The sequence below is a fragment of the Diabrotica virgifera genome, chromosome 4, assembly GCF_917563875.1.
Source record: "Diabrotica virgifera virgifera chromosome 4, PGI_DIABVI_V3a".
Taxonomy (NCBI): domain Eukaryota; kingdom Metazoa; phylum Arthropoda; class Insecta; order Coleoptera; family Chrysomelidae; genus Diabrotica; species Diabrotica virgifera.
Window position 1 is genome coordinate 108,567,896 of NC_065446.1, and position 18,324 is coordinate 108,586,219.

An 18,324-nucleotide genomic window follows, 5' to 3' on the forward strand; every position below is an offset into this window, starting at 1 on the left:
CCGTTAGACTTTTGATGTCGATTGGTAACCGTTGATGAAACCTGGATCCAATACCACACACCAGGGAACGAACGCAAGGAAATGGACTGAAGCCGGCAAAAGTGCTACGAAATGGCTAAGAGTCGATCCATGGCTCGAAAAAGCCATGCCCACTGTATTTTGGGATTGCAAAGACATAATTTTAATTTATTGAATTGAAACTTTTTAGAATTCCCTCTTGTCTTCACTGCAGCATCCATCGACTTGCAAATTTTAGAAGCCATGGCGGTGTTACCAGGGAAATGGACCAATAAGTTTTCAATTTAAAAATCTTTTAGTAATATTTTTAATATTTTTCAATATTATTAATGTTGCTATTAGGATTGAAAACTTTACCTTTCAGTTGCCAGATGACGCTAGTCAGGTAGGATGTAGAATAACATTTTTGGATGTTGTTTTACCCTAACAACACAAAACATTCCAGGAATGTACTATCAAAGTTCTATTAATGTTTGAATGTACTGGACATTCAAGGAACATTCGGTGAATATCTGATTAAGTTATTCGTGGAATGTTACCACAAGACATTCTATGAACATACTACCAATGTCCTATATTTTAAGAGAGGCCATTTACTATTCAATTTGCATTCATTTTCAAATTTGCTGCGCGTGTATATGTATTTAGGCAATCCAAACCACGTGACTTCTGGTTCTGGTTGGCATGGCATACAGGTTACAGAGGTTATGTTTGTAATATCATTTCATTTCATCATTTCACTGTTTATCGTCATATTTTGGATTCATTTGGATTTCGTTTGCTGTATTTTGTGAACTTTATAAACTTTACCACACTGCAAAGTGATTATTTAAGGAAATTATTATTGGAGACACCAGATGTTTGGAGAAAGGTAGGGCAAACAATTTTTATCAATGTTCATTTTTCTCTGATATTTATCAATATTGATGAATTTTGCAAGCAATAACATTATTTCTTTTATTGTTTTAGATATTTATTGAAGCTGAAAATAATTGGGGATTTAGATCCATATACAATTCAGTCAGAATTGGATTTTACCATAAAGTGCATTCCACCAAATTACTATTATAGATATTATAGATGAAAGCATACAAAAGCCTTCAGGCACATAAATATTTTACAGCTGGATTTGTTTTTAAAGTTGGAGTAAAGTTGGAAGTCACAAGCAACAACTTCGTAAGTACCTACAAGAATATTGAGGAAATCCAGCTCCTGGATACTACTGGGCAAACTAGAAGATTGAAGAGGACAAAGCCTTTTGAACTAGTCTGAGTGATAGTGAATAGCAGAGCATAATGCTTGTGTGCATGTGTATGTTAGAATAGTGCGGTTAGAAAAGCAGAGCATAGTGCTTGTGTGCCTGTTAGATTAGATAAGAGACGCTATGGGTAAGCTCTTCAATTTAAGGAACAGTAGTAATTTAGGTTAAATTTAAATGGCTCTGACCTAAAAATTTAGGTAAGAGTTATCACCAGATTGTAATTCTAATGAACAATTCAATACAATGAATCGTCATCGTAGTGATGATTATGGAAAAAAATATATGACAAGATTTTGTGCAATAAAAATGTTTATATTTATCAAGGATGTATTATTTGGTATGGCTACATATGTATACAGTCGGAAAAATGAAAGAATACTCATGAATGAACATATAAAACACGCTGTATTTTCCTGCCACCGTGTCACAAAGAAAATTGTCCAGTGCAAGTAACAATAATTATTACATGTACTTGTGCTGACCAGTTTTTTGTGTGCCACGGTGACAGGAAAATACAGCGTGTTTTATATGTTCGTTCATGGGTATTCTTTCATTTTCCCTACTGTACTTCTGGTATATCGTCGGTGATGTGACAATACCTCCTATCTGCTTTTTCATGAATTTTGTAGGAGATGAAAAACTTGTTTGGGCCACCTCGTGTTTTCATATATTTTTTGATTTGTTTTGTAGTAAATTCAACTATCTATTTACTACAAAACAAGTCAAAACTTACGTATGAAAACAGGAGGTGACCGTAAAAAATGTTTTTCGTCTCCTGCAAAACTCATGAAAAAACATATAGGAGGTATTGTCACATCACTGACGATATATTTCAGAGAATGTCTAAAAAATATACTTTGAATGTCCTAAGAACATTCATGGAATGTTTCAACAAGACATTCAGTCTAAACAATATACTGTGAATGTTCAAAGAACATTCGTAGACATTCATGGAATGTTCCAACAAGACATTCACGGAATGTTTAAAATGCTGACACAGCACTTTCCTGGGACTTTCCAGGGACGTTCGTGTGCTTTTGGGGACATTCCAGGAATGTTTTCAATATCCTGTGTGTACCTTCCAGGAACATTCCTGGAATGTTTTGTGTTATTAGGGTATGTGCTATTAGATTGAAAACTTAGTTTTTTGATAGCAGTTGCAGCTAGGGCATCCTTGCGATTTCGTTCGTTGCAATCCGTGACTGCACGCCGGGGTTTGTCCTAGTCGGGTCAGAGAGAGCAGCATATGTGCCTCCTGATGAGATACTAATAAGTTTCGAATCCGGTAGGGGTGCTTGCTGCACTCTCTGATTGAACTGGAATAATGATGTGGCTGTAGTTTCGTGTTACAACGAAATTGAAAATGGTTATTCATTTTTTATTTACATGTTTACTCCGATTGGAGTACGAAGGGAACCATTCTCGTTGGAACTTTACCGCGCTGAGAAGATAGGACGTGAATTATAAATTGTAAAATTCCCTCATCTTCCTTAGTCTCAGCATCCGTTATGGCTTGCAAATTGTAGAAGCCTCGGAGGTGTTACCAGAGAAGGTTCCCATTATTTTCAGCCTGGTAGGATGTAGAATAACATTTTTGGATGTTGTTTTATGTGCTATTAGATTGAAAACTTAGTTTTATTTTTGAAGTGAAACAGATACAGATGAAGAAACGAAACGCAAGAGAAGAAACCAGAAATGAATATTTCAGAAGAAGTAAAATGACAACACGGATACCTTCTAAAAGTGACAGAGAGAGAAAGAAGAAGAAAGAGGATGGCATGATTAAAATAATGGAAACATTAATAGAAAAAAAGAAGAATGATAAATAAAACAAAAAAGGAAAGAATAAAAGAAAAGTAATAGATAACATCCCAATAAAGCTAAAAGAAAAGCATTTAACTAGTGCGTACTTTCGGAGCTCACTTATGGAGCTGAAACACTGAGAATGACTAACGAAAAATGGAAAGATCCATGCTTTGCCTAACTTTGAGTGACAGAATACAAAATGATGCGTTACGGCGAAGAACTAGTGTGGAAGACATCATAAAACGCATTACGAAGTTGAAGTGGAAATGATCAGAACACGTCGCAAGACAGAGAGACAACAGATGGACAAAAAGATTTTAGAGTTGCGGCCAAGGGCAGACCAGCGAAGTCGTGGAAGACCACCTACTAGATGGACCGACGATATTAAAAGAATAGCGACAAACTGGATTGCAGCTGCGCAGGACAGAGAAGGGTGGCGACATCTTGAGGAGGCCTATGTCCGACAGTGGACAAATTTGACTGTGTGATGGATGATGAATAGATAACAGTAATAATAAGAAAACAACTAAAAGAGATAAAGGAAGACAACAGCAAAGGATCAAAACGTTGTTTTTTTTATCCAAACGTTGTCAGTCTTACAATTATTAACACATAACTAAATAGAAATATTTTAGTAAATATAAATAAAAAATTAAAACAGTTACATATTAAACATTAAATAGATGACAACACTTTTTATTCCACTTTACAAACAAAATAGCAAACAGAGTTGTTGGCTGTCTTTCGCCACTTTTCTCTCTACCCTCAAGTAGTGTTGCCCAAATGCAAGACCAAGACGAGACTTAGACAGTATTGGTCTTGGTCTTGCGCCAGTACACCTGGTCTTGGTCTTGGTCTTGGTATTGCGCTCCCGGTCTTGGTCTTGGTCTTGCAGCAAGAGTCTTGCAAGTCTCGCAGTTGCCCATTAGCCTATTGCATATCTTAGAACAACGTAACAGAGAGGCACATTTTAAGCTTGAATATCATAGCCATAGTAAAGACTAGCCAAAATATCATAGCCATGGTAAAGACTAGCCAAATTAATAAATATCTAAACAACTGACACCGGGTGGGGTTTGAACCCACGATCGCTGTCTATGTTCTAACTAACTAAAGTTAAAACTACCTCTTAAAACCCACAAAATTTCATTTGCATATCTCAACCGATTTTAGAGCAATAAATAAATCGTCAGTTTGTAAGAAAAATTTCAACCCCTCCCTATTTGGTAAACAAAGCATTTATAAAGTAAGAAAAAACACAGTTTGATTGGTACACCCGGTATACACTGACAATAATTGACCTGTCTACCAACAATATATATTATTACTGCGATATTTATAAAGAATAGAATAAGACCAAATATTAAAAAAATCACTTAAATTTAAATAACAACAGGTTTAGGAAATTTGAGACATTAAAAATGCCCCGTTTTTAAGGTGGTATGGTGCCATGGACGTATAAATAAAGATGGGTGGTGCGTTAATTTCTTGGAGAAATATAAGTGCTAAGGTGACATATTTTTAAAAAGTTTGGATACGATTTTCGATATTACTGTAGGCGTCGCAACGCAGGAATGATGTGTTATATGAATATGATTAGAAGACGACTATTCTCAAAACCAGGACAATTAATAATTTCAGAGCAAAGAAGTCGGCTGCTGAGCAAAGGCGTAGCTACCGCCGCGCCGTATCAATTATACGGGGCCCCGGCGCTGCATGTCGAAAAAAAACTTCCATTTAAAAAATTGAACAAAATATTCTACAATTTCCCCAATAAAACGCTTTGAAACAGTGTATTGTTTGGATGTCGACCTTTTCGTATAATGGATTCTTTATCTATAATATTTGCCGCCGTATTCCATAACAACAAAGTAGCTTTGTTTTTGGTTTCAAGTTACTTTTCATTGTTCATTCACTGTTGGCGGTGACACACTGTAAAATGGCCAAATTGCAATTTTTGTTATCGCTTAGTCTTTGACGATTTGAAAAAGTGTGTATATTGTTTTGGGTATATTTTCATGTACTTAATCTATTTATTGTTTAGGCCATTTTTTCATTGTCCAGTCACCCTTGGCTTATACAGGGTGTTTCATTAATAATTGTCCATATAGTAACTGGAGAAACCTTAGCAAAAAATATGTAGATTTAACCTAAAACACTTAAATAAAATGTGGTTCCTTACTGAGTTACAGGGTGTTTTATCTAAAAATTTAAAAACTATTTTTGCTCAGAATTTTAAAACTATTCGACGTATCCTTTTCATACTTGGCAGGAAGTATAGGTACTGCACAAACTACTAAATTATGTTAAACAAACGTTTCTGGCTATTACCAGAGGCGTACGACGGGGGAAAGTGAATGATTGACCCTTTTCAAATTCTACGCCACTGGCGGAATTGCTATTTTAGTTCCATTTTTGGATTCTCCAATACTTTCTATAAAAATAATATACCCTTCATTCGTAACGATAAAGTCATTAATTTTCGAGATATTTGAAGTTAAAACTGAAACGACACGGTTATTTTGATTAATGTATTGTGTCGCTTTATTTTTAATTTCAAATATCTCGAAAACTAATCATTTTATCGTTACGAGTTAAAAGTATACTATTTACATAAAAAGTACTGGAAAATCAAAAAATTACACTAAAATAGCAATTTCGTCAATGGCGTAGAATTTGGGAAGGGTCAACCAGCCAATATCCCCTGTCGTACGCCTCTGGTAGTAGCTAGAAACGTTTATTTATCTTAATTTAGTAGGGTGTTCAGTACCTACACTTTCTGCCAAGTATGATAAGGATACGCCAAATAGTTTTAAAGTACTAAGTACAAATAATTTTTAAATTTTAATCATATGAATCATATCGCAAATTAATCAAAATAACTGTGCCGTTTCATATTTAACTTCAAATATCTCGAAAACTAATGACTTTATCGTTACCCATGAAGAGTATATTATGTTCGTAGAAAGTATTGGAGAATCTAAAAATGGCACTAAAGTAGTAATTCCTCCAGTGGCGTAGAATTTGAGAAGGGTCAACCATTCACTATCCCCTGTCGTGCGCCTCTGGTAGTAGCTATAAACGTTTGTTTATCATAATTCAGTAGGGTGTACAGTAGTCGCACTTTCTGCCAAGTATGAAAAAGATAAGTCGAATAGTTTTAAAATGCTGAGCAAAAATAGCTTTTAAATTTTTAGACAAAACACCCTGTAACTCAGTAAGGAACCACATTTTATTTAAGCGTTTTAGGTTAAATCTTCGTATTTTATGCTAAGGTTTCTCCAGTTACTATATGGACAATTATTAATGAAACACCCTGTATAATATAACAAGAACAAATGTTGTTGAAAAAACTGAATCTGTTTTCAAATCTATTTTTTTAGTTTGGTTTATTAGAGTTTATTAGGTTTATTAGGTTCAATTTGTGCAGTCGATTCAGAAAGTTTAAATTTTAAATTCTGAAAATATTGTGAAGTGAAAAAAATGAGTGAAATAAAAAGAGAGTAGCTGAGTGGAGCGATGAAAAGAAAAATGAAAAAAAAAGGAAGAAGTTCTGAAGAAGATACCCAAAATTTCTTCATTTTTCCATCAACCAGATTCTCAAAGTGATTTAGATTGCAATGGTAAGTAGGTACTAGATCTCTATCTACTAATGAAACAATAATTCTTATCTAATTGTCGTCTGTAACAGCATAGGCGTAACCAGGATGATCCTAAGGGGGGGGGGTTACAACTACCTGAAAGGGGGGGGGGGTTACAACTACTGGAAGACCATGGTGTTAAGCGTATAGAGCTCAAAGTACATCCCAATGGGGGGGGGTTATAACCCCCAAAACCCCCCCCTGGTTACGCCTATGTGTAACAGGGGTGGCCAAGGTCCTTGATATTCTTTGATAGAAATTTGAATTTTTTTAGAAGCCGTCATTAAATGCGTATTAAAAAGTTATGCAAAAAGAGGTGTTGAAAAATTTTTTACACAGCTTTTTTACTTCTTTTGATAATTCTTTAAATCTTAATGAATAAATGGTGACAGCACTTCTTAGTAATTCTTTCAGATGCTGGTTAGTTCGTACTGATGAGTATTTGAATTTCAGGAATTTTAAAGTGGAATAAAATTATTAAGATTAAAAAGGGTTCAAGGCAGGTTTTGTTTATATTCGATTCAGAGTTGGACTACCATCTCCATATAGCAACTATTTCAGCATCCTTATGCATAAGGTTCAAGGCAGGTTTTGTTTATATTCGATTCAGAGTTGGACTACCATCTCCATATAGCAACTATTTCAGCATCCTTATGCATAAGGATGCTGAAATAGTTGCTATATGGAGATGGTAGTCCAACTCTGAATCGAATATAAACAAAACCTGCCTTGAACCCTTTTTAATCTTTTTCATTTTACTCAGTTTTTGAGTATTTAGAAACTGTCTTTCGGTGGTCCTTTTCCTAGACGAAGAGAAGGTAAATGCGTGGCCTAAGTGTCCTCTATTTGCTTTCTCCTATTTTCGTCGTCTCTACGTGATTATATATTGTAAAATCCGGAGATATGGGATGCAGCCAGAAAGCAGTTTATTAACGAAAAGTCTTAGATTTAAAATATTGTTTATTATATTTTTATTTCAATTATTCTAATTGTTTAAAAAGTAGTAAACTTTGTATCTGGGGCTTTTCGTTGTTTTCCTTGGAATAAAATTATTCACACATGTCTTCTTCTTCATGTGCCGTGCTCGATTATCGAGTGTTGGCTATCAAAATTGGCTATAGTAATTTTGTTGGCGGCAGCTCGGAAAATGGAAGCTGGAGTTTCTCAAACCACTCTCTTAGGTTTCTAAGCCCTTTTCTTCCGTCTCCTTTGCCTTTTATTATTAAATGGAGTATATTATAACTCTCTGGGTGGCGCATTCTTCTCTAGGTGGCGTCTCCGCTTCGAAGGTTGGCAATCATCAAAGCGATTTTTACTTTTGAGAGTGCGGCTCTAAATAATTCGTTGTTACTACATCCAAAACATGCCCTAAGATTCTTCAGTCATGAGTTAAATCAGCTATCAGCTTCCTATAAATCTTTTTCCTGGATTTTCCTTACATAATGAACTGGAGTATTAGATATTTATCTCCTCCCATCACATATCCCATATATCTCAGTTTTCTTCTCTTAATTGTTAGAATTACTTCTCTTTCCTTATGCATACGTCTGTCTGATTACCTCTACGTTGGTTATTCTATTTACCCATGAGATCTTCAGCACTCTTCGGTACATCCATATCTCGAATGTCTCCGGTCTTCTCACGTCAATTCTCTTCAGTGTCCACGCTTCCATCCCGTAGTATAATACGGATAGCGGGAAGCACCTGATAACATGGCCAAAAAAATATTCAAGTTTGCGAGTTTTTACTGCTCTGATGACTTCCCGTAATTTTTCCCCTCCGATGTATAACAACTTCGTTACGAACTCTATCCACCCAACTTATTCGTAGGATCCTCCGATACACCAAGGTTTCAAAGGCTTCCAGCTTTTTGAGAAGGGTATCCGTTAAAGTCTAACCTTCGACACCATACAAAAGAGTACACATTCACATAAGTACGGTGTTCCATTGAACATTTTCTAGCACTACCTTATATCAGTTCTTGAAAAGGGCCCCGCGAAAATCTTTGATACATTGTTAAAAAATTTTATTGTTACATTATAATAATGACCTCTCAGTACATGTCAAATGTGTCGAGTGTTCTTTTAATGGATATTTTGATTCGCTTTGTATGTTTATGGTATTGTTCGTATAATGCGCAAAGTCCAATTTTCAAAATTTTTGTTACAATTTTTTTTTGTTTCTCATAGAGTATCTAAGAATATAGCCGAACTTATATACTCCCTAAAACGACCCTCAGTTCTAACTGCAAGACGCAAGAGTCTCGCAGGCTTAGTCTTGTTCTTGCTCAAGTCTTGCACGGTAAGTTTTGGTCTTGGTCTTGCTAAAATTAGGCGGTCTTGGTCTTGGTCTTGCGAAAACGCAAGAACAAGACCAAGACTGCAAGACCAAGACCGATTTTGGGCAACACTACCCTCAAGAACTTGCCCATATACTTGTTAACCTATGCAGCATTGTCCGTCTATCCAATCAAATTCCTATTAGCATAATTTTAATATAACTCCTTGTAACGGTATGTAAGTACAACACGTTTACATTGTACAATGACAGACCGCATACAGTTGGATGTGTTTGCGGGCATATGACTGTTTGTTTTTTACCAGTATGTATGCATAATATGTATGCATTGCATACATATGTATTTGTCTGTGGTTTTAATTTATATATTTTTTTAAATATTGGCTTGATCTTATAGCATCTTTTTCCAACCAAACAATGTCATAACTCTGGTTTTTATTTGTAGCATTTATTTCACTTGTAACCGTTGACTTGATGATGCATATTGTAGAGAGCGAATCCTTCGTCGGAAGTTAAACAATGCAGTAAATGATTGGGAGTACGACTGTTTTTTACTTCACTCAAAATAAACTCACATATTCAACCCATTCAACATTTGAAAGGTTTTTGACATCTAAAGCCGGATCCACATCAATAAAAATTTATGTTGTAGATACGTTGTATTTGACACAAATTTGCTCGTCTGCGTTGAACTTTTTATTGATGTGGACTGTGCGCCGCAGGGATTTATGCAAAAATATTTTCGTGACGAACAACGCACGGTATCCGTCACACTGGCGGTTTTTCAGTCGACTTCAAAGCAATTTTCGTCGCACAACAGTGTTAATATGGACTTGCTTATCCACTTCCGCTTATCCGCTAAGTGGATTCGGCGGTACAATACACAAAATAAATATTTATATTAGTCCAGAAAGCCACTGCGCATCCGCTAGGAAAAATATTCCGATTCGGATTTTTTGCACAATCTTACTCAAAAAGGACCCCTTTTAACAAATTTGCATGTTGCCAGGACCAAAAGTGGGTCAAAAATTTTTTAAACGTTTTTTTTTGTTTTTTTTTCTAAAATTATTTGTTTTTGCATGGAACAAAGTTTTTTTAGGTTTTTTGGATCATTCCAAATACATAGGGTCTTTAGTGACATTTCTCTAAGTTGATAGTTTTTGACATATAAGCGGTTAAAAATTGAAAAATTGCGAAATTGGCCATTTTTAACCCTCAAAAACTATGTGAAAAATTGAAAATTTGAATGTTGCCAAGGTAGGTAGATATTCTTTAAACATCGGTTGATGAAATCCCGAATAGTTTCTTGCAATACAGCATTCAAAACTCCTTTGTTTTTTAATTGCTAAATCAAGCGTGCGCGACACTATTTTCCACCGACAGTATGGTGCAAAAATGAAAGGAATAAATTCGTTATTTCGTAAACCGGCGATTTTAGGGAAAAATCCCGAAACAGGTCGATTTTTATTTTTAAGTTATGATATTATGGCATATATGGTATACTAGTGACATAATCCATCTGGGCGTGATGACGTAATCGATGATTTTTTTAAATGAGAATAGGGGTCGTGTGCTAGCTCATTTGAAAGGCTCTTCAATTCTCTATTCAGTAATATAAACATTTATATAATTATTTATACAGGGTGTTCTTCTACTCCTTTTTTGTCAAATAATTTAATTTAATAAAAATTTGTTGGACACCCTGTATAAATAATTATGTAAATGTTCCTGAATAGAGAAGTGAAGAACCTTTCAAATGAGTTACCACACGACCCCTATTCTCATTTATAAAAATCATCGATTACGTCATCACGCCCAGACGGATGACGTCATTAGTATACCATATATGCCACAATATCATAACTTAAAAATAAAAATCGACCTGTTTCCGGTTTTTTCCTTAAAGTTGCCGGTTTATGAAATAACGAATTTATTTCTTTCATTTGCACCATACTGTATACACATGCAACGGTGGAAAATAGTGTCGCGCAGTGATTAGAAATTAAAAATCAAAGGAGTTTTGAATACTGTATTGCAAAAAACTCTTCGGGATTTAGAATATCTACCTACCTTGGCAACATTCAAATTTTAAGTTTTTCACATAGTTTTTGAAGGTTAAAAATGGCCGATCTCGCAATTTTTCAATTTTTAATCGCTTATATGTCAAAAACTATCAACTTTAGAGAAAAGTCACTAAAGACCTTTTTTGTTTGGAATGATCCAAAAAACCTAAAAAAAACTTTATTCCATGCAAAAAAAAATAATTTTAGAAAAAAAAAACAAAAAAAAAGACGTTTAAAAAATTTTTGACCCACTTTTGGTCCTGGCAACATGCAAATTTGTTAAAAGGGGTCCTTTTTGAGTAAGCTTGTGCAAAAAATCCCAATCGGAATATTTTTCCTAGCGAATGCGCAGTGGCTTTCTGGACTCCATCGTAAAAATACTTGACTAGATTTAAATTTGTGCAGCAAATATTTTGTGTATTTTAAAATACAACACACACACACAAATTTTTATTGATGTGGATCCGGATTAATGAAGGGCCCGAAGAAAATATTTCCTTAGAACTGCTGCTAGATGTGCTGCCATAGGCAAAGTTCAAGGATTTACACGTTGCGTACCTATATAAGAAGACTTGCAACCAGTGATATCATATCACTGCTTGCAACACTAATAGATGCTTATGTACGACAGACGAAGGACAAGTTATGCAACTCTAAATGCCACGATAGCTAGCTCTGCAGAAACGCATAATTTCATACAACTTTTTTTATTCTTCAAAGTTTAAAGTTTCTTTTGCGCTCAAGTAAATTCATCATTTAAACGTGTTTTTACCTTGTCGAGTATTGTACGTTTTACAGAAATTATTTACAAACAACCAGGGTAGCAAATTATTTTCCGAGTTTTAGTTGTATCTGGAAATTACTGAAAAGTTTAGCAAAAACTAGTTTTGACTGAATTATGCTTATTCTCAACTAGATTAACTGATCATATTTGATAGTTCTAGTTTGCACTATTAGTTAAAACTAGAATTGTCTAAAACGCATACTTAGTTAAAACGAGTTGTTCCTAGTAAATTCGGGTTTTAACTGAAATCGGGTTTTTACGGTAACATATTATTATAAGTATATGTAATAGGTATAGTAGGAAAAATGAAAGATTATTTACCCATAAACGAACATATAAAACACGCTGTATTTTCCTGTCACCGTCCCACAAAAAAAAATGGCCAGCGCAATTACATGTAATAATTATACAAGGTGTCCCAAAAGTAGTGGAACGGTCGAATATTTCGCGAACTAAACATCGGATCGAAAAACTGAAAAATACGTGTTCAATCATTTTCAAAAATCTATCCAATGACACCAAACACCAACCCCCACTAAACCCCCTTTAGGTAGGGTGGGGGTTAACTTTAAAATCTCAAATGGAAACCCCTAGTTTTTCTTGCAGATTTGGATTCGTTACGTAAAAGTAAGCAACTTTTATTTAAGACATTTTTTCGAACTGTGGACAGATGGCGCTATAATTGGGAAAACGATTTATCCTGATACCATAGGTAAATTATAGAAACGGTCTAATATCTCGAGAAATACACTTCCACTTCCAAATGAGAAACCAAAAAAAAAGGTTTTTAATACTTTTCGAAAACCTATCGAATAACACTAAACATGACCTCCAACCCACCCCCTGGAGGTGGGGTGGGGGCTAACTTTAAAATCTTAAATAGCAACCCCATGTTTTTATTACAGATTCGGATTAGTCATGAAAAATTAAGCAACATTTATCCGAAACATTTTTTAGAATTGTTGATAGATGGCGCTTTAATTGGAAAAATACGATTTATTAGCGCCATCTATCAGCAATTTTGAAAAATGTTTCAAATAAATGTTGCTTAATTTTTCAGGACGAATTCGAATTTGCAATAAAAAGTGGGGGTTGCTATTTAAGATTTTAAAGTTACCCCCCACCCCACCTCCAGGGGGTGGGTTGGAGGGTCATGTTTAGTTTTATTCGATAGGTTTTCGAAAAGTATTACAAACCTTTTTTTTTGGTTTCTCATTTGGAAGTGTATTTCTCGAGATATTAGACCGTTTCTATAATTTACCTATGGTATCAGGATAAATCGTTTTTCCCAATGTAGCGCCATCTATCCACAGTTTGAAAACATGTCTTATATAAAAGTTGCTAACTTTTACGTAACGAATCCGAATCTACAAGAAAAACTAGGGGTTTCCATTTGAGATTTTAAAGTTACTCCCCACCCAACTCCAGGGGTGTAGTGGGGGTTGGTGGGTGTTTAGTGTCATTGGATAGATTTTTGAAAATTATTGAACACGTATTTTTCAGTTTTTCGATCCGATGTTTAGTTCGCGAAATTGGGACGCCCTATATAAACTGTTCTTATAATACTGGTACTGGTTAATTACTTTCTGGAACATGGAAAAGATGTGTTTAATATGATCGCTCATGGGTAATCTTTCATTTTCCCTACTATAGGTATATAAAAAATAGCTATTTGTATAACAAGGGACGAAAGTGCTACTTTTCCTCTAGAGAATGAAGTTTCCTCAAGGGAGGAAAAGGCACTTTACTCCCATGTTATACATAATATGGTTTTTCCACCTTCCTCAAATTATAACAAGTCATTTTTCATTTTTATTTAATTTATTTATGTAACTAACCAACAAAATTTATTACAACTAAAACTAACAAGTAGGTACAATATAACTGTCAACTGTCAAATATAAGTCAAATTATTAATGTAAACATTGTTAAATCAAAATAACAATTTACTGTTTTTTACCATTCTGCAAAATACAGGGTGTTTTATAAATAAACGTTAAAATGTACAGATACTTACGTAATAGAAAATAGATATTGTACAGGGGGTCAAGAAGTTGTATTTCATGAATGAAATACCATGACGTCACTTTTACTTTTCCTCCCTAGGGAGGAAAAGTACAACTTTGCTCCCTACAATCAGGTCCGGAAAAGTATACTTTCGGTAGAGGTAGGTGGAAAAAATAAAACCAGTATGCTAATATAACGCATTTATTCTAGTTTATTTTTTCATTGCAAGGCAAATAAAAAAAAATTATTTTTGTAATGCACCGTACATTGGGGCCCAGCGCCCCCTGAAAACAAGAGTATCTACGCCGATGAGCTTAGGTGTGTAATTATTAAAAAAAATATGATCAGAAAGAAGAAAAAATTTAGAAAAATGTGTTTATACATAAGTATAGAAAAAACATTGTGTGTTATTGAAAGTACCATACGAAAGTGAAATACAAGAACAATAAAAAACAACATTTGACAAAACGTTAATAATCTTAACCTACAATACAAAATACAAGGCCATAACCTTAAACTTTTATCAAGTATTGTGGAAGGTCAAAAATTAGCACATAAGTTGTATTGTATTATATTCTTATTTTATATAATAAAATAAATGAATTTATTTTCAAGTAGACCGAAAGTAATATGAATGATACCTATTTTTATATATGGTTATTACTTATTAGGCACAAGAGATTAGTGAAATTTTATTGGTGTTTGATCTCAATAATTGTAATATTTTAAGCTATCAAATTATCCAGATTATAAATATTTAAAAATTACTGTGTTAAATGAAGGTACTTACCTACCAAGCAGTTGCTAACTGATTATTAATCACCTAAGTATTAAACTGTTTCCAATTTATATATCTCTATCTAAATGCGATAAAATGATTTTTGTTTATTAAACCACGCACTACCAGCCTTGTTAAGATTAGATGGTATTTCGCAAATGCAATGTTATACTATATCATAATAATAATATGAATGAGTATGATGTTACATTATCGTCATACTCTTAATAGTAAACTGACAAGGTTTAAAAATAATTTTAATTTTATATACAATATTCGGGACGCACAGAAAAATACTATATCGATTAATTATTATCTGTGTTCATACATTTTTTCCTTTAGAATTTAGAATAGGTACTAAAAATTGCTGAGTCATAAACCGTCACGGTCTACGAAGTAGTGGTTTAGGTGGCGGTAGATAGGTATTTATTCATTACATTCACCACTGAAATATCTTTTTTTATCAGTTGTCAAAGAGATATGAGTTACATACACATAAGGTAATAGGTAACAAATTGTTAACAATAATATCTGAGAGAGTTATAGTGGTGAGATATAGAAGACCATAACAATAACAGATAAGTAAAGGTACCCTAATCATGAAAATAAAACCAAGTTTACATACCTAATTATTTGTTTAACAATCCGAAAACTTCAACAAAATTAGCCCAGCACTTAAGGTGATACAGTAGCGATCAACAGGTAGCCAAAACGCGTTCCAAGATTGCGGCTATAATTTTGAATATTTTTTTCGAGATATTTGGCACACGTATTCGTAATATAATAAAGAATGGCGGTACAGAGCCCAATTTGAAAAATATATTAATATGTGGACATTACTTTGTAATTAAATACAATATTAAAAAAACGAGCCTGTACCGCCATTAAGAAGAACAAAAAAATACGCTTTCTTCAAATAAACTTTTTTATCCGATGTCTAGATTTTGTGTCATTTTGGAACTACTAATGAAATAAAAAATTTTAGTAGTTCCAAAATGACACAAAATCTAGGCATCGGATAAAAAAGTTTATCTGAAGAAAGTGTATTTTTTTGTTCTTCTTAATGGCGGTACAGGCTCGTTTTTTTAATATTGTATTTAATTACAGAGTACTTTCCACATATTAATATATTTTTAAAATTGGGCTCTGTACCGCCATTCTTTATTATATTACGAATACGTGTGCCAAATATCTCGAAAAAATATTCAAAATTACAGCCGCAATCTTGGAACGCGTTTTCGCTACCTGTTGATCGCTACTGTTTCCTCTTAATTTTAGTACCTACCTACACCTACCTAATTTTTTCGTACAAGAAAACTAGATTTAGACTACAATGACCTCAGGATTATATCTAATTTATAATATCTAATTTATACTATAAGCGGCGAGCAAAAGTACATGTTAACGAACAACTGTCAGAGGAAATTGAAATTAGACGTGGCGTAAGACAGGGATGCGTATTGTCGCCAGTTCTTTTAATGCCTACTCGGAAGAGATCCTAAAAAATGTGTTCTGCATATCAAGGCACCGATCTAAATCGGTGTCTCGCTGTCCATACCGTGTGTGCTCGGTCACTCAGCCGGCGAATTGGCAAAATAAATTTTGTTCTCCTCGACGGCTGAGCGCCCGAAAGGTGTGGCCATCAAGCCCACGTCTGTCGGTACGTGACCTCGATGCTTACATTCCGCGGCTATAGTCCATTTGACCTATATGAAGGGTACTTAGTGCCTGAAGGACGACATTTGTGTTTCGATATCCTGTGGCTATCTCACTTCATTCTTAAGGGTTTCCTCTATATCCAGCTAACTGCTGTCTAGGCCGTCTATGTACCGTTCTTTGGTTTTCGTCGTAGTTAGTCAATTCTCTTAATAATCTGCTAGGATGGTTCCTGATATTGTTAAATATTTCATGTGCTCTTTCGTCTATCATTCTCAGGACTTTCTTTTGTTGCGTATGTCCAAATACGTATCTTAATGGGACATATCTAGGTACATTCAGAGCTTCCCTGATCTTGTGGTTTTGGATGGTTTGTATTTTTTTCTTGTTGGTTTTACACGTGTGTCCCCATGCGGCTGAGGCGTATGTTAGTGTTGGCAAAATTATACAATTTGCCATCCTAATCTTTGTATTAAATCTCAGTTTACTCTTTCGACCTATTAGCGATGAGAGTTGACTCCTAAGGGCTTTAGCTTTGTTGATCGTTTGTTTTACGTGTTCTGTAAAGGTCAGCCTTTTGTCCAACATTACGCCTAGGTATTTGGCTTGATTTGACCATTCAATTTGGGTATCAAATAGGGATAGTACGTCATTTGGCCTGCCTCTTCTTTTTTGGTACATGACGGCCTGTGTTTTGTCAGGATTGACAGCTATTTTTCACTGCACACACCATTCTTGTAGTTGGTCAAGAGCTCTTTGTAGATGTCTTGTTGCAACATCTGGGTGGGTACTGCTAAAAGCTATCTCTGTATCATCTGCGTATAGACTTAGCAACGATCTGAGTTCAGTTGGGGTGTCTGCCGTATATATAGTATATAGATATGGCCACAACACTGCCCCCTGTGGCACACCAGCCTCCATGGTCCCACGGTAGTAGCTTGACACGGTAGTATCTTTCTTCTAAATATGTTTTCAGTATAGTAAACATTGACTCAGGAACGTTCATTTTTATTTTGAAGAGCAGCCCTTCATGCCAGACTTTATTAAAAGCCTGACTGAGGTCTAGAAAAAGTGCAGAACAGTATTTTTTTTCTTCAAAAGTTTTATTTACTATATCAACGACTCTATGAACTTGTTCTATTGTTGAATGCTTCTCTCTGAAACCAAACTGGTGATCCGGAAAAAGTTATTATCAGTTATTATTTTCATACGTCTTGTCGCTAATAGCTTCTCAAATAGTTTAGCTAGTACCGGTAAAAGACTAATAGGACGATAGGAGGATGTTCGTGGGGTGGTTTACCAGGTTTATGGATCATTATTATATCAGCAATTTTCCATTGCGTTGGTACAATTTTGAGCCTTAGTGCTAGATGAAAAGTTGTGTTATCATACCTAACCCTTTATCTGGTAACTCTTTTAAGATAGTTTCTGTTATAAGGTCGTAGCCTGGAGCTTTTTTGGTTTTTAATCTATATTGAATAGTATTTTTTACCTCTCTTTTTGTTACTGGTTTAATTTGCTCACTTGGCTGTTGGATTGTTGCTAGACTTTCATAGACTTCATCTTCTTCAGCACTGACAGAGGGTAGAGGTTGAAAAACTTCTTCAAGATATTTTCCAAATGCCTCTGCTTTTCCTTGATCTGTTCTCGACCATGAGCCATCTGGATTTATTAATGCTGGTATGTGTTTACTGGGTTGTTTTAATTTCCCTGGTGGCCTTCCAAAGTGAATAATCGGTATCTGCTGTTGGTGTTAAATTTTGAAGATAATTTTCGACGTAGGAGTTTTTGTGCTGTAGTATTGTATTTTTCAGCTGTCTTGCGGCTCTATTGTAGTTTATTTTGTCTTGATGCTGCCTTGTGTTTTACCATATCTTTCTTAGTCTTCTCTTCTCTTTAATTTGGTTTCTTATATTAATAGGATTGTTTCTTTTATTCTGTGTATCTTTACATTCTGGAGTGGCATTCCAGGCAGCTTCTTGGAGAAGTGTAGTAAATTCGTATACTGCCAA

The 18,324-nt window shown here is 34.7% G+C and overlaps 1 protein-coding gene across 4 annotated transcripts in view; it reads right to left on the reverse strand.

Annotated features, from left to right (window-relative positions):
• Nucleotides 1–18,324, reverse strand: part of LOC126883097 (phosphopentomutase) — a 166,977-nt gene that overhangs the window by 71,567 nt on the left and 77,086 nt on the right. The window contains exon 1 of one of the 4 annotated variants that reach the window (XM_050648337.1): nt 14,669–14,889. The exons of 2 other annotated variants lie outside the window; for them this stretch is intronic. The gene's annotated coding sequence lies outside the window, so the exon portion shown is untranslated. Of the gene's footprint in view, nt 1–14,668; nt 14,890–18,324 lie in introns of those variants that run through there. One more of the 4 variants, XM_050648340.1, reaches the window with a different exon arrangement.